This window comes from Ambystoma mexicanum, assembly GCF_040938575.1.
Source record: "Ambystoma mexicanum isolate Mex_15411 chromosome 12 unlocalized genomic scaffold, UKY_AmexF1_1 Mex_chr12_unloc.1, whole genome shotgun sequence".
In the NCBI taxonomy this organism is placed as follows: Eukaryota; Metazoa; Chordata; class Amphibia; order Caudata; family Ambystomatidae; genus Ambystoma; species Ambystoma mexicanum.
In genome coordinates, this window is record NW_027182322.1 from 11,917,491 (window position 1) to 11,937,822 (window position 20,332).

At 36.4% G+C, this 20,332-nt stretch overlaps 9 non-coding genes across 9 annotated transcripts; all 9 read left to right on the plus strand.

Moving 5' to 3' along the window:
- Positions 1 to 3,155: 3,155 nt before the first annotated feature.
- Positions 3,156 to 3,245, plus strand: TRNAR-UCU (transfer RNA arginine (anticodon UCU)). The gene is given in 2 exon segments: positions 3,156 to 3,192; positions 3,210 to 3,245. It is a non-coding gene; the product is annotated as a tRNA-Arg (tRNA).
- A 1,442-nt stretch (positions 3,246 to 4,687) lies between these two features.
- Positions 4,688 to 4,777, plus strand: TRNAR-UCU (transfer RNA arginine (anticodon UCU)). The gene is given in 2 exon segments: positions 4,688 to 4,724; positions 4,742 to 4,777. It is a non-coding gene; the product is annotated as a tRNA-Arg (tRNA).
- A 676-nt stretch (positions 4,778 to 5,453) lies between these two features.
- On the plus strand, positions 5,454 to 5,543 carry TRNAR-UCU (transfer RNA arginine (anticodon UCU)). The gene is given in 2 exon segments: positions 5,454 to 5,490; positions 5,508 to 5,543. It is a non-coding gene; the product is annotated as a tRNA-Arg (tRNA).
- A 1,429-nt stretch (positions 5,544 to 6,972) lies between these two features.
- TRNAR-UCU (transfer RNA arginine (anticodon UCU)) lies at positions 6,973 to 7,062 on the plus strand. Its single transcript is given in 2 exon segments — positions 6,973 to 7,009; positions 7,027 to 7,062. It is a non-coding gene; the product is annotated as a tRNA-Arg (tRNA).
- A 676-nt stretch (positions 7,063 to 7,738) lies between these two features.
- On the plus strand, positions 7,739 to 7,828 carry TRNAR-UCU (transfer RNA arginine (anticodon UCU)). Its single transcript is given in 2 exon segments — positions 7,739 to 7,775; positions 7,793 to 7,828. It is a non-coding gene; the product is annotated as a tRNA-Arg (tRNA).
- Positions 7,829 to 8,504: 676 nt separating this feature from the next.
- Positions 8,505 to 8,594, plus strand: TRNAR-UCU (transfer RNA arginine (anticodon UCU)). The gene is given in 2 exon segments: positions 8,505 to 8,541; positions 8,559 to 8,594. It is a non-coding gene; the product is annotated as a tRNA-Arg (tRNA).
- A 1,443-nt stretch (positions 8,595 to 10,037) lies between these two features.
- Positions 10,038 to 10,127, plus strand: TRNAR-UCU (transfer RNA arginine (anticodon UCU)). The gene is given in 2 exon segments: positions 10,038 to 10,074; positions 10,092 to 10,127. It is a non-coding gene; the product is annotated as a tRNA-Arg (tRNA).
- Positions 10,128 to 19,137: 9,010 nt separating this feature from the next.
- Positions 19,138 to 19,227, plus strand: TRNAR-UCU (transfer RNA arginine (anticodon UCU)). The gene is given in 2 exon segments: positions 19,138 to 19,174; positions 19,192 to 19,227. It is a non-coding gene; the product is annotated as a tRNA-Arg (tRNA).
- A 676-nt stretch (positions 19,228 to 19,903) lies between these two features.
- TRNAR-UCU (transfer RNA arginine (anticodon UCU)) lies at positions 19,904 to 19,993 on the plus strand. Its single transcript is given in 2 exon segments — positions 19,904 to 19,940; positions 19,958 to 19,993. It is a non-coding gene; the product is annotated as a tRNA-Arg (tRNA).
- The last annotated feature ends 339 nt before the right edge of the window (positions 19,994 to 20,332 follow it).

Here is a 20,332-nt window from a genome sequence, read left to right on the forward strand (position 1 = left end):
ATCATTCTTTCATGTATCCCAGAAGGCTTGATAATATGATGTGAAGTAAACACTGGATTGACAAAACCTCGATCATCCCCTGATGTACGCAAGTTGATTGTCATCTGGCTCTGTGGCGCAATGGATAGCCCGTTGGACTTCTAAGTGAATTGGCAAAGTCATTCAAAGGTTGTGGGTTCGAATCCCACCAGAGTCGCATTTTTTACTTTCTAATTCAAACAAGGAACATTATGCATGTGAGGAATGTTTATTTTTGGCCGATGCTTTAATCTTAGTATTTGACCCAAGTTGAACCTATGTATCTAATACAGCATGCAACTGAATCAAAAGCAGTCTGCCTTCCATTGGAACAGGAACATATTGCTCATAAGCAATACAACATCACTGCCAGAAACTTTGCACTTTCCTAATGTATCCTTCCTTCAGAAACATTGTCTTTATAATAGCTGTAAATGAGATAGACCAAAACACGACACCCTACACTCAGACATTTGTTACTAGCGACATATAAAGTAAAATATTCTTTCAAAACTATTTATGGTATATTCTCTTTGTGTTTTTGTATTGTTAACCAATTGTATGGCTGCACTTTTTATCCAGTTCTTTTTTATTAAGGTATGTAATTGTTGTCCAAACGTATTCAGTTTGCAAGAAAATACAGTAATACCCTATTCTCCGAATTTATCCCTAAAGGAACAAAGGTGTAGTTCAAGGTTTCACCCAGAAGTGTGATTCTTCTGCAGACATTTTATGTTTCAGAAAACAATTATTCTTTCTTGTATCCCAGAAGGCTTGATAATATGATGTGAAGTAAACACTGGATTGACAAAACCTCGATCATCCCCTGATGTACGCAAGTTGATTGTCATCTGGCTCTGTGGCGCAATGGATAGCGCGTTGGACTTCTAAGTGAATTGGCAAAGTCATTCAAAGGTTGGGGGTTCGAATCCCACCAGAGTCGCATTTTTTACTTTCTTATTCAAACAAGGAACATTATGCATGTGAGGAATGTTTATTTTTGGCCGATGCTTTAATCTTAGTATTTGACCCAAGTTGAACCTATGTATCTAATACAGCATGCAACTGAATCAAAAGCAGTCTGCCTTCCATTGCAACAGGAACATATTGCTCATAAGGAATACAACATCACTGCCAAAAACTTTGCACTTTCCTAATGTATCCTTCCTTCAGAAACATTGTCTTTATAATAGCTGTAAATGAGATAGACCAAAAACACGACACCCTACACTCAGACATTTGTTTCTAGCGACATATAAAGTAAAATCTTCTTTCAAAGCTATTTATGGTATATTCTCTTTGTGTTTTTGTATTGTTAACCAATTGTATGGCTGCACTTTTTATCCAGTTCTTTTTTATTAAGGTATGGAATTGTTGTCCAAACGTATTCAGTTTGCAAGAAAATACAGTAATACCCTATTCTCCGAATTTATCCCTAAAGGAACAAAGGTGTAGTTCAAGGTTTCACCCAGAAGTGTGATTCTTCTACAGACATTTTATGTTTCAGAAAACAATTATTCTTTCTTGTATCCCAGAAGGCTTGATAATATGATGTGAAGTAAACACTGGATTGACAAAACCTCGATCATCCCCTGATGTACGCAAGTTGATTGTCATCTGGCTCTGTGGCGCAATGGATAGCCCGTTGGACTTCTAAGTGAATTGGCAAAGTCATTCAAAGGTTGTGGGTTCGAATCCCACCAGAGTCGCATTTTTTACTTTCTAATTCAAACAAGGAACATTATGCATGTGAGGAATGTTTATTTTTGGCCGATGCTTTAATCTTAGTATTTGACCCAAGTTGAACCTATGTATCTAATACAGCATGCAACTGAATCAAAAGCAGTCTGCCTTCCATTGGAACAGGAACATATTGCTCATAAGCAATACAACATCACTGCCAGAAACTTTGCACTTTCCTAATGTATCCTTCCTTCAGAAACATTGTCTTTATAATAGCTGTAAATGAGATAGACCAAAAACACGACACCCTACACTCAGACATTTGTTTCTAGCGACATATAAAGTAAAATCTTCTTTCAAAGCTATCTTTGTGTTTTTGTATTGTTAACCAATTGTATGTCTGCACTTTTTATCCAGTTCTTTTTTATTAAGGTATGAAATTGTTGTCCAAACCAATTCACTTGGCAAGAAAATACTGTAATACCCTATTCTCTGAATTTCTCCCCAAGCGAACAAAGGTGCAGTTCAAGGTTTCACCCCGAACTGTGATTCTTGCTACAGACATTTAATGTTTCAGAAAACAATCATTCTTTCATGTATCCCAGAAGGCTTGATAATGTGATGTGAAGTAAACACTGGATTGACAAAACTTCGATCATCCCTTACTGTATGCAAGTGGATTTTCATCTGGCTCTGTTGCGCAATGGATAGCGCGTTGGACTTCTAAGTGAATTGGCAAAGTCATTCAAAGGTTGTGGGTTCGAATCCAACCAGAGTCGCATTTTTTACTTTCTTATTCAAATAAGGAACATTATGCATGTGAGGAATGTTTATTTTTGGCCGATGCTTTAATCTTAGTATTTCACCCAAGTTGAACCTATGTATCTAATACAGCATGCAACTGAATCAAAAGCAGTCTGCCTTCCATGGCAACAGGAACATATTGCTCATAAGCAATACAACATCACTGCCAGAAACTTTGCACTTTCCTAATGTATCCTTCCTTCAGAAACATTGTCTTTATAATAGCTGTAAATGAGATAGACCAAAACACGACACCCTACACTCAGACATTTGTTACTAGCGACATATAAAGTAAAATATTCTTTCAAAACTATTTATGGTATATTCTCTTTGTGTTTTTGTATTGTTAACCAATTGTATGGCTGCACTTTTTATCCAGTTCTTTTTTATTAAGGTATGTAATTGTTGTCCAAACGTATTCAGTTTGCAAGAAAATACAGTAATACCCTATTCTCCGAATTTATCCCTAAAGGAACAAAGGTGTAGTTCAAGGTTTCACCCAGAAGTGTGATTCTTCTGCAGACATTTTATGTTTCAGAAAACAATTATTCTTTCTTGTATCCCAGAAGGCTTGATAATATGATGTGAAGTAAACACTGGATTGACAAAACCTCGATCATCCCCTGATGTACGCAAGTTGTTTGTCATCTGGCTCTGTGGCGCAATGGATAGCGCGTTGGACTTCTAAGTGAATTGGCAAAGTCATTCAAAGGTTGTGGGTTCGAATCCCACCAGAGTCGCATTTTTTACTTTCTTATTCAAACAAGGAACATTATGCATGTGAGGAATGTTTATTTTTGGCCGATGCTTTAATCTTAGTATTTGACCCAAGTTGAACCTATGTATCTAATACAGCATGCAACTGAATCAAAAGCAGTCTGCCTTCCATTGCAACAGGAACATATTGCTCATAAGGAATACAACATCACTGCCAAAAACTTTGCACTTTCCTAATGTATCCTTCCTTCAGAAACATTGTCTTTATAATAGCTGTAAATGAGATAGACCAAAAACACGACACCCTACACTCAGACATTTGTTTCTAGCGACATATAAAGTAAAATCTTCTTTCAAAGCTATTTATGGTATATTCTCTTTGTGTTTTTGTATTGTTAACCAATTGTATGGCTGCACTTTTTATCCAGTTCTTTTTTATTAAGGTATGAAATTGTTGTCCAAACCAATTCACTTGGCAAGAAAATACTGTAATACCCTATTCTCTGAATTTCTCCCCAAGCGAACAAAGGTGCAGTTCAAGGTTTCACCCCGAACTGTGATTCTTGCTACAGACATTTAATGTTTCAGAAAACAATCATTCTTTCATGTATCCCAGAAGGCTTGATAATGTGATGTGAAGTAAACACTGGATTGACAAAACTTCGATCATCCCTTACTGTGTGCAAGTGGATTTTCATCTGGCTCTGTTGCGCAATGGATAGCGCGTTGGACTTCTAAGTGAATTGGCAAAGTCATTCAAAGGTTGTGGGTTCGAATCCAACCAGAGTCGCATTTTTTACTTTCTTATTCAAATAAGGAACATTATGCATGTGAGGAATGTTTATTTTTGGCCGATGCTTTAATCTTAGTATTTCACCCAAGTTGAACCTATGTATCTAATACAGCATGCAACTGAATCAAAAGCAGTCTGCCTTCCATGGCAACAGGAACATATTGCTCATAAGCAATACAACATCACTGCCAGAAACTTTGCACTTTCCTAATGTATCCTTCCTTCAGAAACATTGTCTTTATAATAGCTGTAAATGAGATAGACCAAAACACGACACCCTACACTCAGACATTTGTTACTAGCGACATATAAAGTAAAATATTCTTTCAAAACTATTTATGGTATATTCTCTTTGTGTTTTTGTATTGTTAACCAATTGTATGGCTGCACTTTTTATCCAGTTCTTTTTTATTAAGGTATGTAATTGTTGTCCAAACGTATTCAGTTTGCAAGAAAATACAGTAATACCCTATTCTCCGAATTTATCCCTAAAGGAACAAAGGTGTAGTTCAAGGTTTCACCCAGAAGTGTGATTCTTCTGCAGACATTTTATGTTTCAGAAAACAATTATTCTTTCTTGTATCCCAGAAGGCTTGATAATATGATGTGAAGTAAACACTGGATTGACAAAACCTCGATCATCCCCTGATGTACGCAAGTTGATTGTCATCTGGCTCTGTGGCGCAATGGATAGCGCGTTGGACTTCTAAGTGAATTGGCAAAGTCATTCAAAGGTTGTGGGTTCGAATCCCACCAGAGTCGCATTTTTTACTTTCTTATTCAAACAAGGAACATTATGCATGTGAGGAATGTTTATTTTTGGCCGATGCTTTAATCTTAGTATTTGACCCAAGTTGAACCTATGTATCTAATACAGCATGCAACTGAATCAAAAGCAGTCTGCCTTCCATTGCAACAGGAACATATTGCTCATAAGGAATACAACATCACTGCCAAAAACTTTGCACTTTCCTAATGTATCCTTCCTTCAGAAACATTGTCTTTATAATAGCTGTAAATGAGATAGACCAAAAACACGACACCCTACACTCAGACATTTGTTTCTAGCGACATATAAAGTAAAATCTTCTTTCAAAGCTATTTATGGTATATTCTCTTTGTGTTTTTGTATTGTTAATCAATTGTATGGCTGCACTTTTTATCCAGTTCTTTTTTATTAAGGTATGGAATTGTTGTCCAAACGTATTCAGTTTGCAAGAAAATACAGTAATACCCTATTCTCCGAATTTATCCCTAAAGGAAAAAAGGTTTAGTTCAAGGTTTCACCCAGAAGTGTGATTCTTCTACAGACATTTTATGTTTCAGAAAACAATTATTCTTTCTTGTATCCCAGAAGGCTTGATAATATGATGTGAAGTAAACACTGGATTGACAAAACTTCGATCATCCCTTAATGTACGCAAGTTCATTTTCGTCTGGCTCTGTGGTGCAATGGATAGCGCGTTGGACTTCTAAGTGAATTGGCAAAGTCATTCAAAGGTTGTGGGTTCGAATCCCACCAGAGTCGCATTTTTTACTTTCTAATTCAAACAAGGAACATTATGCATGTGAGGAATGTTTATTTTTGGCCGGTGCTTTAATCTTAGTATTTGACCCAAGTTGAACCTATGTATCTAATACAGCATGCAACTGAATCAAAAGCAGTCTGCCTTCCATTGCAACAGGAACATATTGCTCATAAGCAATACAACATCACTGCCAGAAACTTTGCACTTTCCTAATGTATCCTTCCTTCAGAAACATTGTATTTATAATAGCTGTAAATGAGATAGACCAAAAACACGACACCCTACACTCAGACATTTGTTTCTAGCGACATATAAAGTAAAATCTTCTTTCAAAGCTATCTTTGTGTTTTTGTATTGTTAACCAATTGTATGTCTGCACTTTTTATCCAGTTCTTTTTTATTAAGGTATGAAATTGTTGTCCAAACCAATTCACTTGGCAAGAAAATACTGTAATACCCTATTCTCTGAATTTCTCCCCAAGCGAACAAAGGTGCAGTTCAAGGTTTCACCCCGAACTGTGATTCTTGCTACAGACATTTAATGTTTCAGAAAACAATCATTCTTTCATGTATCCCAGAAGGCTTGATAATGTGATGTGAAGTAAACACTGGATTGACAAAACTTAGATCATCCCTTACTGTATGCAAGTGGATTTTCATCTGGCTCTGTGGCGCAATGGATAGCGTGTTGGACTTCTAAGTGAATTGGCAAAGTCATTCAAAGGTTGTGGGTTCGAATCCAACCAGAGTCGCATTTTTTACTTTCTTATTCAAATAAGGAACATTATGCATGTGAGGAATGTTTATTTTTGGCTGATGCTTTAATCTTAGTATTTCACCCAAGTTGAACCTATGTATCTAATACAGCATGCAACTGAATCAAAAGCAGTCTGCCTTCCATGGCAACAGGAACATATTGCTCATAAGCAATACAACATCACTGCCAGAAACTTTGCACTTTCCTAAGGTATCCTTCCTTCAGAAACATTGTCTTTATAATAGCTGTAAATGAGATAGACCAAAAACACGACACCCTACACTCAGACATTTGTTTCTAGCGACATATAAAGTAAAATATTCTTTCAAAACTATTTATGGTATATTCTCTTTGTGTTTTTGTATTGTTAACCAATTGTATGGCTGCACTTTTTATCCAGTTCTTTTTTATTAAGGTATGTAATTGTTGTCCAAACGTATTCAGTTTGCAAGAAAATACAGTAATACACTATTCTCCGAATTTATCCCTAAAGGAACAAAGGTGTAGTTCAAGGTTTCACCCAGAAGTGTGATTCTTCTGCAGACATTTTATGTTTCAGAAAACAATTATTCTTTCTTGTATCCCAGAAGGCTTGATAATATGATGTGAAGTAAACACTGGATTGACAAAACCTCGATCATCCCCTGATGTACGCAAGTTGATTGTCATCTGGCTCTGTGGCGCAATGGATAGTGCGTTGGACTTCTAAGTGAATTGGCAAAGTCATTCAAAGGTTGTGGGTTCGAATCCCACCAGAGTCGCATTTTTTACTTTCTAATTCAAACAAGGAACATTATGCATGTGAGGAATGTTTATTTTTGGCCGATGCTTTAATCTTAGTATTTGACCCAAGTTGAACCTATGTATCTAATACAGCATGCAACTGAATCAAAAGCAGTCAGCCTTCCATTGCAACAGGAACATATTGCTCATAAGCAATACAACATCACTGCCAGAAACTTTGCACTTTCCTAATGTATCCTTCCTTCAGAAACATTGTCTTTATAATAGCTGTAAATGAGATAGACCAAAAACACGACACCCTACACTCAGACATTTGTTTCTAGCGACATATAAAGTAAAATCTTCTTTCAAAGCTATTTATGGTATATTCTCTTTGTGTTTTTGTATTGTTAACCAATTGTATGGCTGCACTTTTTATCCAGTTCTTTTTTATTAAGGTATGGAATTGTTGTCCAAACGTATTCAGTTTGCAAGAAAATACAGTAATACCCTATTCTCCGAATTTATCCCTAAAGGAACAAAGGTGTAGTTCAAGGTTTCACCCAGAAGTGTGATTCTTCTACAGACATTTTATGTTTCAGAAAACAATTATTCTTTCTTGTATCCCAGAAGGCTTGATAATATGATGTGAAGTAAACACTGGATTGACAAAACCTCGATCATCCCCTGATGTACGCAAGTTGATTGTCATCTGGCTCTGTGGCGCAATGGATAGCGCGTTGGACTTCTAAGTGAATTGGCAAAGTCATTCAAAGGTTGTGGGTTCGAATCCCACCAGAGTCGCATTTTTTACTTTCTAATTCAAACAAGGAACATTATGCATGTGAGGAATGTTTATTTTTGGCCGATGCTTTAATCTTAGTATTTGACCCAAGTTGAACCTATGTATCTAATACAGCATGCAACTGAATCAAAAGCAGTCTGCCTTCCATTGCAACAGGAACATATTGCTCATAAGGAATACAACATCACTGCCAAAAACTTTGCACTTTCCTAATGTATCCTTCCTTCAGAAACATTGTCTTTATAATAGCTGTAAATGAGATAGACCAAAAACACGACACCCTACACTCAGACATTTGTTTCTAGCGACATATAAAGTAAAATCTTCTTTCAAAGCTATTTATGGTATATTCTCTTTGTGTTTTTGTATTGTTAACCAATTATATGGCTGCACTTTTTATCCAGTTCTTTTTTATTAAGGTATGGAATTGTTGTCCAAACGTATTCAGTTTGCAAGAAAATACAGTAATACCCTATTCTCCGAATTTATCCCTAAAGGAACAAAGGTGTAGTTCAAGGTTTCACCCAGAAGTGTGATTCTTCTACAGACATTTTATGTTTCAGAAAACAATTATTCTTTCTTGTATCCCAGAAGGCTTGATAATATGATGTGAAGTAAACACTGGATTGACAAAACTTCGATCATCCCTTAATGTACGCAAGTTCATTTTCGTCTGGCTCTGTGGTGCAATGGATAGCGCGTTGGACTTCTAAGTGAATTGGCAAAGTCATTCAAAGGTTGTGGGTTCGAATCCCACCAGAGTCGCATTTTTTACTTTCTAATTCAAACAAGGAACATTATGCATGTGAGGAATGTTTATTTTTGGCCGATGCTTTAATCTTAGTATTTGACCCAAGTTGAACCTATGTATCTAATACAGCATGCAACTGAATCAAAAGCAGTCTGCCTTCCATTGCAACAGGAACATATTGCTCATAAGCAATACAACATCACTGCCAGAAACTTGGCACTTTTCTAATGTATCCTTCCTTCAGAAACATTGTCTTTATAATAGCTGTAAATGAGATAGACCAAAAACACGACACCCTACACTCAGACATTTGTTTCTAGCGACATATAAAGTAAAATCTTCTTTCAAAGCTATTTATGGTATATTCTCTTTGTGTTTTTGTATTGTTAACCAATTGTATGTCTGCACTTTTTATCCAGTTCTTTTTTATTAAGGTATGAAATTGTTGTCCAAACCAATTCACTTGGCAAGAAAATACTGTAATACCCTATTCTCTGAATTTCTCCCCAAGCGAACAAAGGTGCAGTTCAAGGTTTCACCCCGAACTGTGATTCTTGCTACAGACATTTAATGTTTCAGAAAACAATCATTCTTTCATGTATCCCAGAAGGCTTGATAATATGATGTGAAGTAAACACTGGATTGACAAAACTTCGATCATCCCTTAATGTACGCAAGTTGATTTTCATCTAGCTCTGTGGCACAATGGATAGCGCGTTGGACTTCTAAGTGAATTGGCAAAGTCATTCAAAGGTTGTGGGTTCGAATCCCACCAGATTTGCATTTTTTACTTTCTTATTCAAACAAGGAACATTATGCATGTGAGGAATGTTTATTTTTGGCCGATGCTTTAATCTTAGTATTTGACCCAAGTTGAACCTATGTATCTAATACAGCATGCAACTGAATCAAAAGCAGTCTGCCTTCCATTGCAACAGGAACATATTGCTCATAAGCAATACAACATCACTGCCAGAAACTTGGCACTTTTCTAATGTATCCTTCCTTCAGAAACATTGTCTTTATAATAGCTGTAAATGAGATAGACCAAAAACACGACACCCTACACTCAGACATTTGTTTCTAGCGACATATAAAGTAAAATCTTCTTTCAAAGCTATTTATGGTATATTCTCTTTGTGTTTTTGTATTGTTAACCAATTGTATGGCTGCACTTTTTATCCAGTTCTTTTTTATTAAGGTATGGAATTGTTGTCCAAACGTATTCAGTTTGCAAGAAAATACAGTAATACCCTATTCTCCGAATTTATCCCTAAAGGAACAAAGGTGTAGTTCAAGGTTTCACCCAGAAGTGTGATTCTTCTACAGACATTTTATGTTTCAGAAAACAATTATTCTTTCTTGTATCCCAGAAGGCTTGATAATATGATGTGAAGTAAACACTGGATTGACAAAACCTCGATCATCCCCTGATGTACGCAAGTTGATTGTCATCTGGCTCTGTGGCGCAATGGATAGCGCGTTGGACTTCTAAGTGAATTGGCAAAGTCATTCAAAGGTTGTGGGTTCGAATCCCACCAGAGTCGCATTTTTTACTTTCTAATTCAAACAAGGAACATTATGCATGTGAGGAATGTTTATTTTTGGCCGATGCTTTAATCTTAGTATTTGACCCAAGTTGAACCTATGTATCTAATACAGCATGCAACTGAATCAAAAGCAGTCTGCCTTCCATTGCAACAGGAACATATTGCTCATAAGGAATACAACATCACTGCCAAAAACTTTGCACTTTCCTAATGTATCCTTCCTTCAGAAACATTGTCTTTATAATAGCTGTAAATGAGATAGACCAAAAACACGACACCCTACACTCAGACATTTGTTTCTAGCGACATATAAAGTAAAATCTTCTTTCAAAGCTATTTATGGTATATTCTCTTTGTGTTTTTGTATTGTTAACCAATTATATGGCTGCACTTTTTATCCAGTTCTTTTTTATTAAGGTATGGAATTGTTGTCCAAACGTATTCAGTTTGCAAGAAAATACAGTAATACCCTATTCTCTGAATTTATCCCTAAAGGAACAAAGGTGTAGTTCAAGGTTTCACCCAGAAGTGTGATTCTTCTACAGACATTTTATGTTTCAGAAAACAATTATTCTTTCTTGTATCCCAGAAGCCTTGATAATATGATGTGAAGTAAACACTGGATTGACAAAACTTCGATCATCCCTTAATGTACGCAAGTTCATTTTCGTCTGGCTCTGTGGTGCAATGGATAGCGCGTTGGACTTCTAAGTGAATTGGCAAAGTCATTCATAGGTTGTGGGTTCGAATCCCACCAGAGTCGCATTTTTTACTTTCTAATTCAAACAAGGAACATTATGCATGTGAGGAATGTTTATTTTTGGCCGATGCTTTAATCTTAGTATTTGACCCAAGTTGAACCTATGTATCTAATACAGCATGCAACTGAATCAAAAGCAGTCTGCCTTCCATTGCAACAGGAACATATTGCTCATAAGCAATACAACATCACTGCCAGAAACTTTGCACTTTCCTAATGTATCCTTCCTTCAGAAACATTGTATTTATAATAGCTGTAAATGAGATAGACCAAAAACACGACACCCTACACTCAGACATTTGTTTCTAGCGACATATAAAGTAAAATCTTCTTTCAAAGCTATCTTTGTGTTTTTGTATTGTTAACCAATTGTATGTCTGCACTTTTTATCCAGTTCTTTTTTATTAAGGTATGAAATTGTTGTCCAAACCAATTCACTTGGCAAGAAAATACTGTAATACCCTATTCTCTGAATTTCTCCCCAAGCGAACAAAGGTGCAGTTCAAGGTTTCACCCCGAACTGTGATTCTTGCTACAGACATTTAATGTTTCAGAAAACAATCATTCTTTCATGTATCCCAGAAGGCTTGATAATGTGATGTGAAGTAAACACTGGATTGACAAAACTTAGATCATCCCTTACTGTATGCAAGTGGATTTTCATCTGGCTCTGTGGCGCAATGGATAGCGCGTTGGACTTCTAAGTGAATTGGCAAAGTCATTCAAAGGTTGTGGGTTTGAATCCAACCAGAGTCGCATTTTTTACTTTCTTATTCAAATAAGGAACATTATGCATGTGAGGAATGGTTATTTTTGGCCGATGCTTTAATTTTAGTATTTCACCCAAGTTGAACCTATGTATCTAATACAGCATGCAACTGAATCAAAAGCAGTCTGCCTTCCATGGCAACAGGAACATATTGCTCATAAGCAATACAACATCACTGCCAGAAACTTTGCACTTTCCTAATGTATCCTTCCTTCAGAAACATTGTCTTTATAATAGCTGTAAATGAGATAGACCAAAAACACGACACCCTACACTCAGACATTTGTTTCTAGCGACATATAAAGTAAAATATTCTTTCAAAACTATTTATGGTATATTCTCTTTGTGTTTTTGTATTGTTAACCAATTGCATGGCTGCACTTTTTATCCAGTTCTTTTTTATTAAGGTATGTAATTGTTGTCCAAACGTATTCAGTTAGCAAGAAAATACAGTAATACCCTATTCTCCGAATTTATCCCTAAAGGAACAAAGGTGTAGTTCAAGGTTTCACCCAGAAGTGTGATTCTTCTGCAGACATTTTATGTTTCAGAAAACAATTATTCTTTCTTGTATCCCAGAAGGCTTGATAATATGATGTGAAGTAAACACTGGATTGACAAAACCTCGATCATCCCCTGATGTACGCAAGTTGATTGTCATTTGGCTCTGTGGCGCAATGGATAGCCCGTTGGACTTCTAAGTGAATTGGCAAAGTCATTCAAAGGTTGTGGGTTCGAATCCCACCAGAGTCGCATTTTTTACTTTCTAATTCAAACAAGGAACATTATGCATGTGAGGAATGTTTATTTTTGGCCGATGCTTTAATCTTAGTATTTGACCCAAGTTGAACCTATGTATCTAATACAGCATGCAACTGAATCAAAAGCAGTCTGCCTTCCATTGGAACAGGAACATATTGCTCATAAGCAATACAACATCACTGCCAGAAACTTTGCACTTTCCTAATGTATCCTTCCTTCAGAAACATTGTCTTTATAATAGCTGTAAATGAGATAGACCAAAAACACGACACCCTACACTCAGACATTTGTTTCTAGCGACATATAAAGTAAAATCTTCTTTCAAAGCTATCTTTGTGTTTTTGTATTGTTAACCAATTGTATGTCTGCACTTTTTATCCAGTTCTTTTTTATTAAGGTATGAAATTGTTGTCCAAACCAATTCACTTGGCAAGAAAATACTGTAATACCCTATTCTCTGAATTTCTCCCCAAGCGAACAAAGGTGCAGTTCAAGGTTTCACCCCGAACTGTGATTCTTGCTACAGACATTTAATGTTTCAGAAAACAATCATTCTTTCATGTATCCCAGAAGGCTTGATAATGTGATGTGAAGTAAACACTGGATTGACAAAACTTCGATCATCCCTTACTGTATGCAAGTGGATTTTCATCTGGCTCTGTTGCGCAATGGATAGCGCGTTGGACTTCTAAGTGAATTGGCAAAGTCATTCAAAGGTTGTGGGTTCGAATCCCACCAGAGTCGCATTTTTTACTTTCTAATTCAAACAAGGAACATTATGCATGTGAGGAATGTTTATTTTTGGCCGATGCTTTAATCTTAGTATTTGACCCAAGTTGAACCTATGTATCTAATACAGCATGCAACTGAATCAAAAGCAGTCTGCCTTCCATTGGAACAGGAACATATTGCTCATAAGCAATACAACATCACTGCCAGAAACTTTGCACTTTCCTAATGTATCCTTCCTTCAGAAACATTGTCTTTATAATAGCTGTAAATGAGATAGACCAAAAACACGACACCCTACACTCAGACATTTGTTTCTAGCGACACATAAAGTAAAATCTTCTTTCAAAGCTATCTTTGTGTTTTTGTATTGTTAACCAATTGTATGTCTGCACTTTTTATCCAGTTCTTTTTTATTAAGGTATGAAATTGTTGTCCAAACCAATTCACTTGGCAAGAAAATACTGTAATACCCTATTCTCTGAATTTCTCCCCAAGCAAACAAAGGTGCAGTTCAAGGTTTCACCCCGAACTGTGATTCTTGCTACAGACATTTAATGTTTCAGAAAACAATCATTCTTTCATGTATCCCAGAAGGCTTGATAATATGATGTGAAGTAAACACTGGATTGACAAAACCTCGATCATCCCCTGATGTACGCAAGTTGATTGTCATCTGGCTCTGTGGCGCAATGGATAGCCCGTTGGACTTCTAAGTGAATTGGCAAAGTCATTCAAAGGTTGTGGGTTCGAATCCCACCAGAGTCGCATTTTTTACTTTCTAATTCAAACAAGGAACATTATGCATGTGAGGAATGTTTATTTTTGGCCGATGCTTTAATCTTAGTATTTGACCCAAGTTGAACCTATGTATCTAATACAGCATGCAACTGAATCAAAAGCAGTCTGCCTTCCATTGCAACAGGAACATATTGCTCATAAGGAATACAACATCACTGCCAAAAACTTTGCACTTTCCTAATGTATCCTTCCTTCAGAAACATTGTCTTTATAATAGCTGTAAATGAGATAGACCAAAAACACGACACCCTACACTCAGACATTTGTTTCTAGCGACATATAAAGTAAAATCTTCTTTCAAAGCTATTTATGGTATATTCTCTTTGTGTTTTTGTATTGTTAACCAATTATATGGCTGCACTTTTTATCCAGTTCTTTTTTATTAAGGTATGGAATTGTTGTCCAAACGTATTCAGTTTGCAAGAAAATACAGTAATACCCTATTCTCTGAATTTATCCCTAAAGGAACAAAGGTGTAGTTCAAGGTTTCACCCAGAAGTGTGATTCTTCTACAGACATTTTATGTTTCAGAAAACAATTATTCTTTCTTGTATCCCAGAAGCCTTGATAATATGATGTGAAGTAAACACTGGATTGACAAAACTTCGATCATCCCTTAATGTACGCAAGTTCATTTTCGTCTGGCTCTGTGGTGCAATGGATAGCGCGTTGGACTTCTAAGTGAATTGGCAAAGTCATTCATAGGTTGTGGGTTCGAATCCCACCAGAGTCGCATTTTTTACTTTCTAATTCAAACAAGGAACATTATGCATGTGAGGAATGTTTATTTTTGGCCGATGCTTTAATCTTAGTATTTGACCCAAGTTGAACCTATGTATCTAATACAGCATGCAACTGAATCAAAAGCAGTCTGCCTTCCATTGCAACAGGAACATATTGCTCATAAGCAATACAACATCACTGCCAGAAACTTTGCACTTTCCTAATGTATCCTTCCTTCAGAAACATTGTATTTATAATAGCTGTAAATGAGATAGACCAAAAACACGACACCCTACACTCAGACATTTGTTTCTAGCGACATATAAAGTAAAATCTTCTTTCAAAGCTATCTTTGTGTTTTTGTATTGTTAACCAATTGTATGTCTGCACTTTTTATCCAGTTCTTTTTTATTAAGGTATGAAATTGTTGTCCAAACCAATTCACTTGGCAAGAAAATACTGTAATACCCTATTCTCTGAATTTCTCCCCAAGCGAACAAAGGTGCAGTTCAAGGTTTCACCCCGAACTGTGATTCTTGCTACAGACATTTAATGTTTCAGAAAACAATCATTCTTTCATGTATCCCAGAAGGCTTGATAATGTGATGTGAAGTAAACACTGGATTGACAAAACTTAGATCATCCCTTACTGTATGCGAGTGGATTTTCATCTGGCTCTGTGGCGCAATGGATAGCGCGTTGGACTTCTAAGTGAATTGGCAAAGTCATTCAAAGGTTGTGGGTTTGAATCCAACCAGAGTCGCATTTTTTACTTTCTTATTCAAATAAGGAACATTATGCATGTGAGGAATGTTTATTTTTGGCCGATGCTTTAATCTTAGTATTTCACCCAAGTTGAACCTATGTATCTAATACAGCATGCAACTGAATCAAAAGCAGTCTGCCTTCCATGGCAACAGGAACATATTGCTCATAAGCAATACAACATCACTGCCAGAAACTTTGCACTTTCCTAATGTATCCTTCCTTCAGAAACATTGTCTTTATAATAGCTGTAAATGAGATAGACCAAAAACACGACACCCTACACTCAGACATTTGTTTCTAGCGACATATAAAGTAAAATATTCTTTCAAAACTATTTATGGTATATTCTCTTTGTGTTTTTGTATTGTTAACCAATTGCATGGCTGCACTTTTTATCCAGTTCTTTTTTATTAAGGTATGTAATTGTTGTCCAAACGTATTCAGTTAGCAAGAAAATACAGTAATACCCTATTCTCCGAATTTATCCCTAAAGGAACAAAGGTGTAGTTCAAGGTTTCACCCAGAAGTGTGATTCTTCTGCAGACATTTTATGTTTCAGAAAACAATTATTCTTTCTTGTATCCCAGAAGGCTTGATAATATGATGTGAAGTAAACACTGGATTGACAAAACCTCGATCATCCCCTGATGTACGCAAGTTGATTGTCATTTGGCTCTGTGGCGCAATGGATAGCCCGTTGGACTTCTAAGTGAATTGGCAAAGTCATTCAAAGGTTGTGGGTTCGAATCCCACCAGAGTCGCATTTTTTACTTTCTAATTCAAACAAGGAACATTATGCATGTGAGGAATGTTTATTTTTGGCCGATGCTTTAATCTTAGTATTTGACCCAAGTTGAACCTATGTATCTAATACAGCATGCAACTGAATCAAAAGCAGTCTGCCTTCCATTGGAACAGGAACATATTGCTCATAAGCAATACAACATCACTGCCAGAAACTTTGCACTTTCCTAATGTATCCTTCCTTCAGAAACATTGTCTTTATAATAGCTGTAAATGAGATAGACCAAAAACACGACACCCTACACTCAGACATTTGTTTCTAGCGACATATAAAGTAAAATCTTCTTTCAAAGCTATCTTTGTGTTTTTGTATTGTTAACCAATTGTATGTCTGCACTTTTTATCCAGTTCTTTTTTATTAAGGTATGAAATTGTTGTCCAAACCAATTCACTTGGCAAGAAAATACTGTAATACCCTATTCTCTGAATTTCTCCCCAAGCGAACAAAGGTGCAGTTCAAGGTTTCACCCCGAACTGTGATTCTTGCTACAGACATTTAATGTTTCAGAAAACAATCATTCTTTCATGTATCCCAGAAGGCTTGATAATGTGATGTGAAGTAAACACTGGATTGACAAAACTTCGATCATCCCTTACTGTATGCAAGTGGATTTTCATCTGGCTCTGTTGCGCAATGGATAGCGCGTTGGACTTCTAAGTGAATTGGCAAAGTCATTCAAAGGTTGTGGGTTCGAATCCCACCAGAGTCGCATTTTTTACTTTCTAATTCAAACAAGGAACATTATGCATGTGAGGAATGTTTATTTTTGGCCGATGCTTTAATCTTAGTATTTGACCCAAGTTGAACCTATGTATCTAATACAGCATGCAACTGAATCAAAAGCAGTCTGCCTTCCATTGGAACAGGAACATATTGCTCATAAGCAATACAACATCACTGCCAGAAACTTTGCACTTTCCTAATGTATCCTTCCTTCAGAAACATTGTCTTTATAATAGCTGTAAATGAGATAGACCAAAAACACGACACCCTACACTCAGACATTTGTTTCTAGCGACATATAAAGTAAAATCTTCTTTCAAAGCTATCTTTGTGTTTTTGTATTGTTAACCAATTGTATGTCTGCACTTTTTATCCAGTTCTTTTTTATTAAGGTATGAAATTGTTGTCCAAACCAATTCACTTGGCAAGAAAATACTGTAATACCCTATTCTCTGAATTTCTCCCCAAGCGAACAAAGGTGCAGTTCAAGGTTTCACCCCGAACTGTGATTCTTGCTACAGACATTTAATGTTTCAGAAAACAATCATTCTTTCATGTATCCCAGAAGGCTTGATAATATGATGTGAAGTAAACACTGGATTGACAAAACCTCGATCATCCCCTGATGTACGCAAGTTGATTGTCATCTGGCTCTGTGGCGCAATGGATAGCCCGTTGGACTTCTAAGTGAATTGGCAAAGTCATTCAAAGGTTGTGGGTTCGAATCCCACCAGAGTCGCATTTTTTACTTTCTAATTCAAACAAGGAACATTATGCATGTGAGGAATGTTTATTTTTGGCCGATGCTTTAATCTTAGTATTTGACCCAAGTTGAACCTATGTATCTAATACAGCATGCAACTGAATCAAAAGCAGTCTGCCTTCCATTGGAACAGGAACATATTGCTCATAAGCAATACAACATCACTGCCAGAAACTTTGCACTTTCCTAATGTATCCTTCCTTCAGAAACATTGTCTTTATAATAGCTGTAAATGAGATAGACCAAAAACACGACACCCTACACTCAGACATTTGTTTCTAGCGACATATAAAGTAAAATCTTCTTTCAAAGCTATCTTTGTGTTTTTGTATTGTTAACCAATTGTATGTCTGCACTTTTTATCCAGTTCTTTTTTATTAAGGTATGAAATTGTTGTCCAAACCAATTCACTTGGCAAGAAAATACTGTAATACCCTATTCTCTGAATTTCTCCCCAAGCGAACAAAGGTGCAGTTCAAGGTTTCACCCCGAACTGTGATTCTTGCTACAGACATTTAATGTTTCAGAAAACAATCATTCTTTCATGTATCCCAGAAGGCTTGATAATGTGATGTGAAGTAAACACTGGATTGACAAAACTTCGATCATCCCTTACTGTATGCAAGTGGATTTTCATCTGGCTCTGTTGCGCAATGGATAGCGCGTTGGACTTCTAAGTGAATTGGCAAAGTCATTCAAAGGTTGTGGGTTCGAATCCAACCAGAGTCGCATTTTTTACTTTCTTATTCAAATAAGGAACATTATGCATGTGAGGAATGTTTATTTTTGGCCGATGCTTTAATCTTAGTATTTCACCCAAGTTGAACCTATGTATCTAATACAGCATGCAACTGAATCAAAAGCAGTCTGCCTTCCATGGCAACAGGAACATATTGCTCATAAGCAATACAACATCACTGCCAGAAACTTTGCACTTTCCTAATGTATCCTTCCTTCAGAAACATTGTCTTTATAATAGCTGTAAATGAGATAGACCAAAACACGACACCCTACACTCAGACATTTGTTACTAGCGACATATAAAGTAAAATATTCTTTCAAAACTATTTATGGTATATTCTCTTTGTGTTTTTGTATTGTTAACCAATTGTATGGCTGCACTTTTTATCCAGTTCTTTTTTATTAAGGTATGTAATTGTTGTCCAAACGTATTCAGTTTGCAAGAAAATACAGTAATACCCTATTCTCCGAATTTATCCCTAAAGGAACAAAGGTGTAGTTCAAGGTTTCACCCAGAAGTGTGATTCTTCTGCAGACATTTTATGTTTCAGAAAACAATTATTCTTTCTTGTATCCCAGAAGGCTTGATAATATGATGTGAAGTAAACACTGGATTGACAAAACCTTGATCATCCCCTGATGTACGCAAGTTGATTGTCATCTGGCTCTGTGGCGCAATGGATAGCGCGTTGGACTTCTAAGTGAATTGGCAAAGTCATTCAAAGGTTGTGGGTTCGAATCCCACCAGAGTCGCATTTTTTACTTTCTTATTCAAACAAGGAACATTATGCATGTGAGGAATGTTTATTTTTGGCCGATGCTTTAATCTTAGTATTTGACCCAAGTTGAACCTATGTATCTAATACAGCATGCAACTGAATCAAAAGCAGTCTGCCTTCCATTGCAACAGGAACATATTGCTCATAAGGAATACAACATCACTGCCAAAAACTTTGCACTTTCCTAATGTATCCTTCCTTCAGAAACATTGTCTTTATAATAGCTGTAAATGAGATAGACCAAAAACACGACACCCTACACTCAGACATTTGTTTCTAGCGACATATAAAGTAAAATCTTCTTTCAAAGCTATTTATGGTATATTCTCTTTGTGTTTTTGTATTGTTAACCAATTGTATGGCTGCACTTTTTATCCAGTTCTTTTTTATTAAGGTATGGAATTGTTGTCCAAACGTATTCAGTTTGCAAGAAAATACAGTAATACCCTATTCTCCGAATTTATCCCTAAAGGAACAAAGGTGTAGTTCAAGGTTTCACCCAGAAGTGTGATTCTTCTACAGACATTTTATGTTTCAGAAAACAATTATTCTTTCTTGTATCCCAGAAGGCTTGATAATATGATGTGAAGTAAACACTGGATTGACAAAACTTCGATCACCCCTTAATGTTCGCAAGTTGATTTTCATCTGGCTCTGTGGCGCAATGGATAGCGCGTTGGACTTCTAAGTGAATTGGCAAAGTCATTCAAAGGTTGTGGGTTCGAATCCCACCAGAGTCGCATTTTTTACTTTCTAATTCAAACAAGGAACATTATGCATGTGAGGAATGTTTATTTTTGGCCGATGCTTTAATCTTAGTATTTGACCCAAGTTGAACCTATGTATCTAATACAGCATGCAACTGAATCAAAAGCAGTCTGCCTTCCATTGCAACAGGAACATATTGCTCATAAGCAATACAACATCACTGCCAGAAACTTGGCACTTTTCTAATGTATCCTTCCTTCAGAAACATTGTCTTTATAATAGCTGTAAATGAGATAGACCAAAAACACGACACCCTACACTCAGACATTTGTTTCTAGCGACATATAAAGTAAAATCTTCTTTCAAAGCTA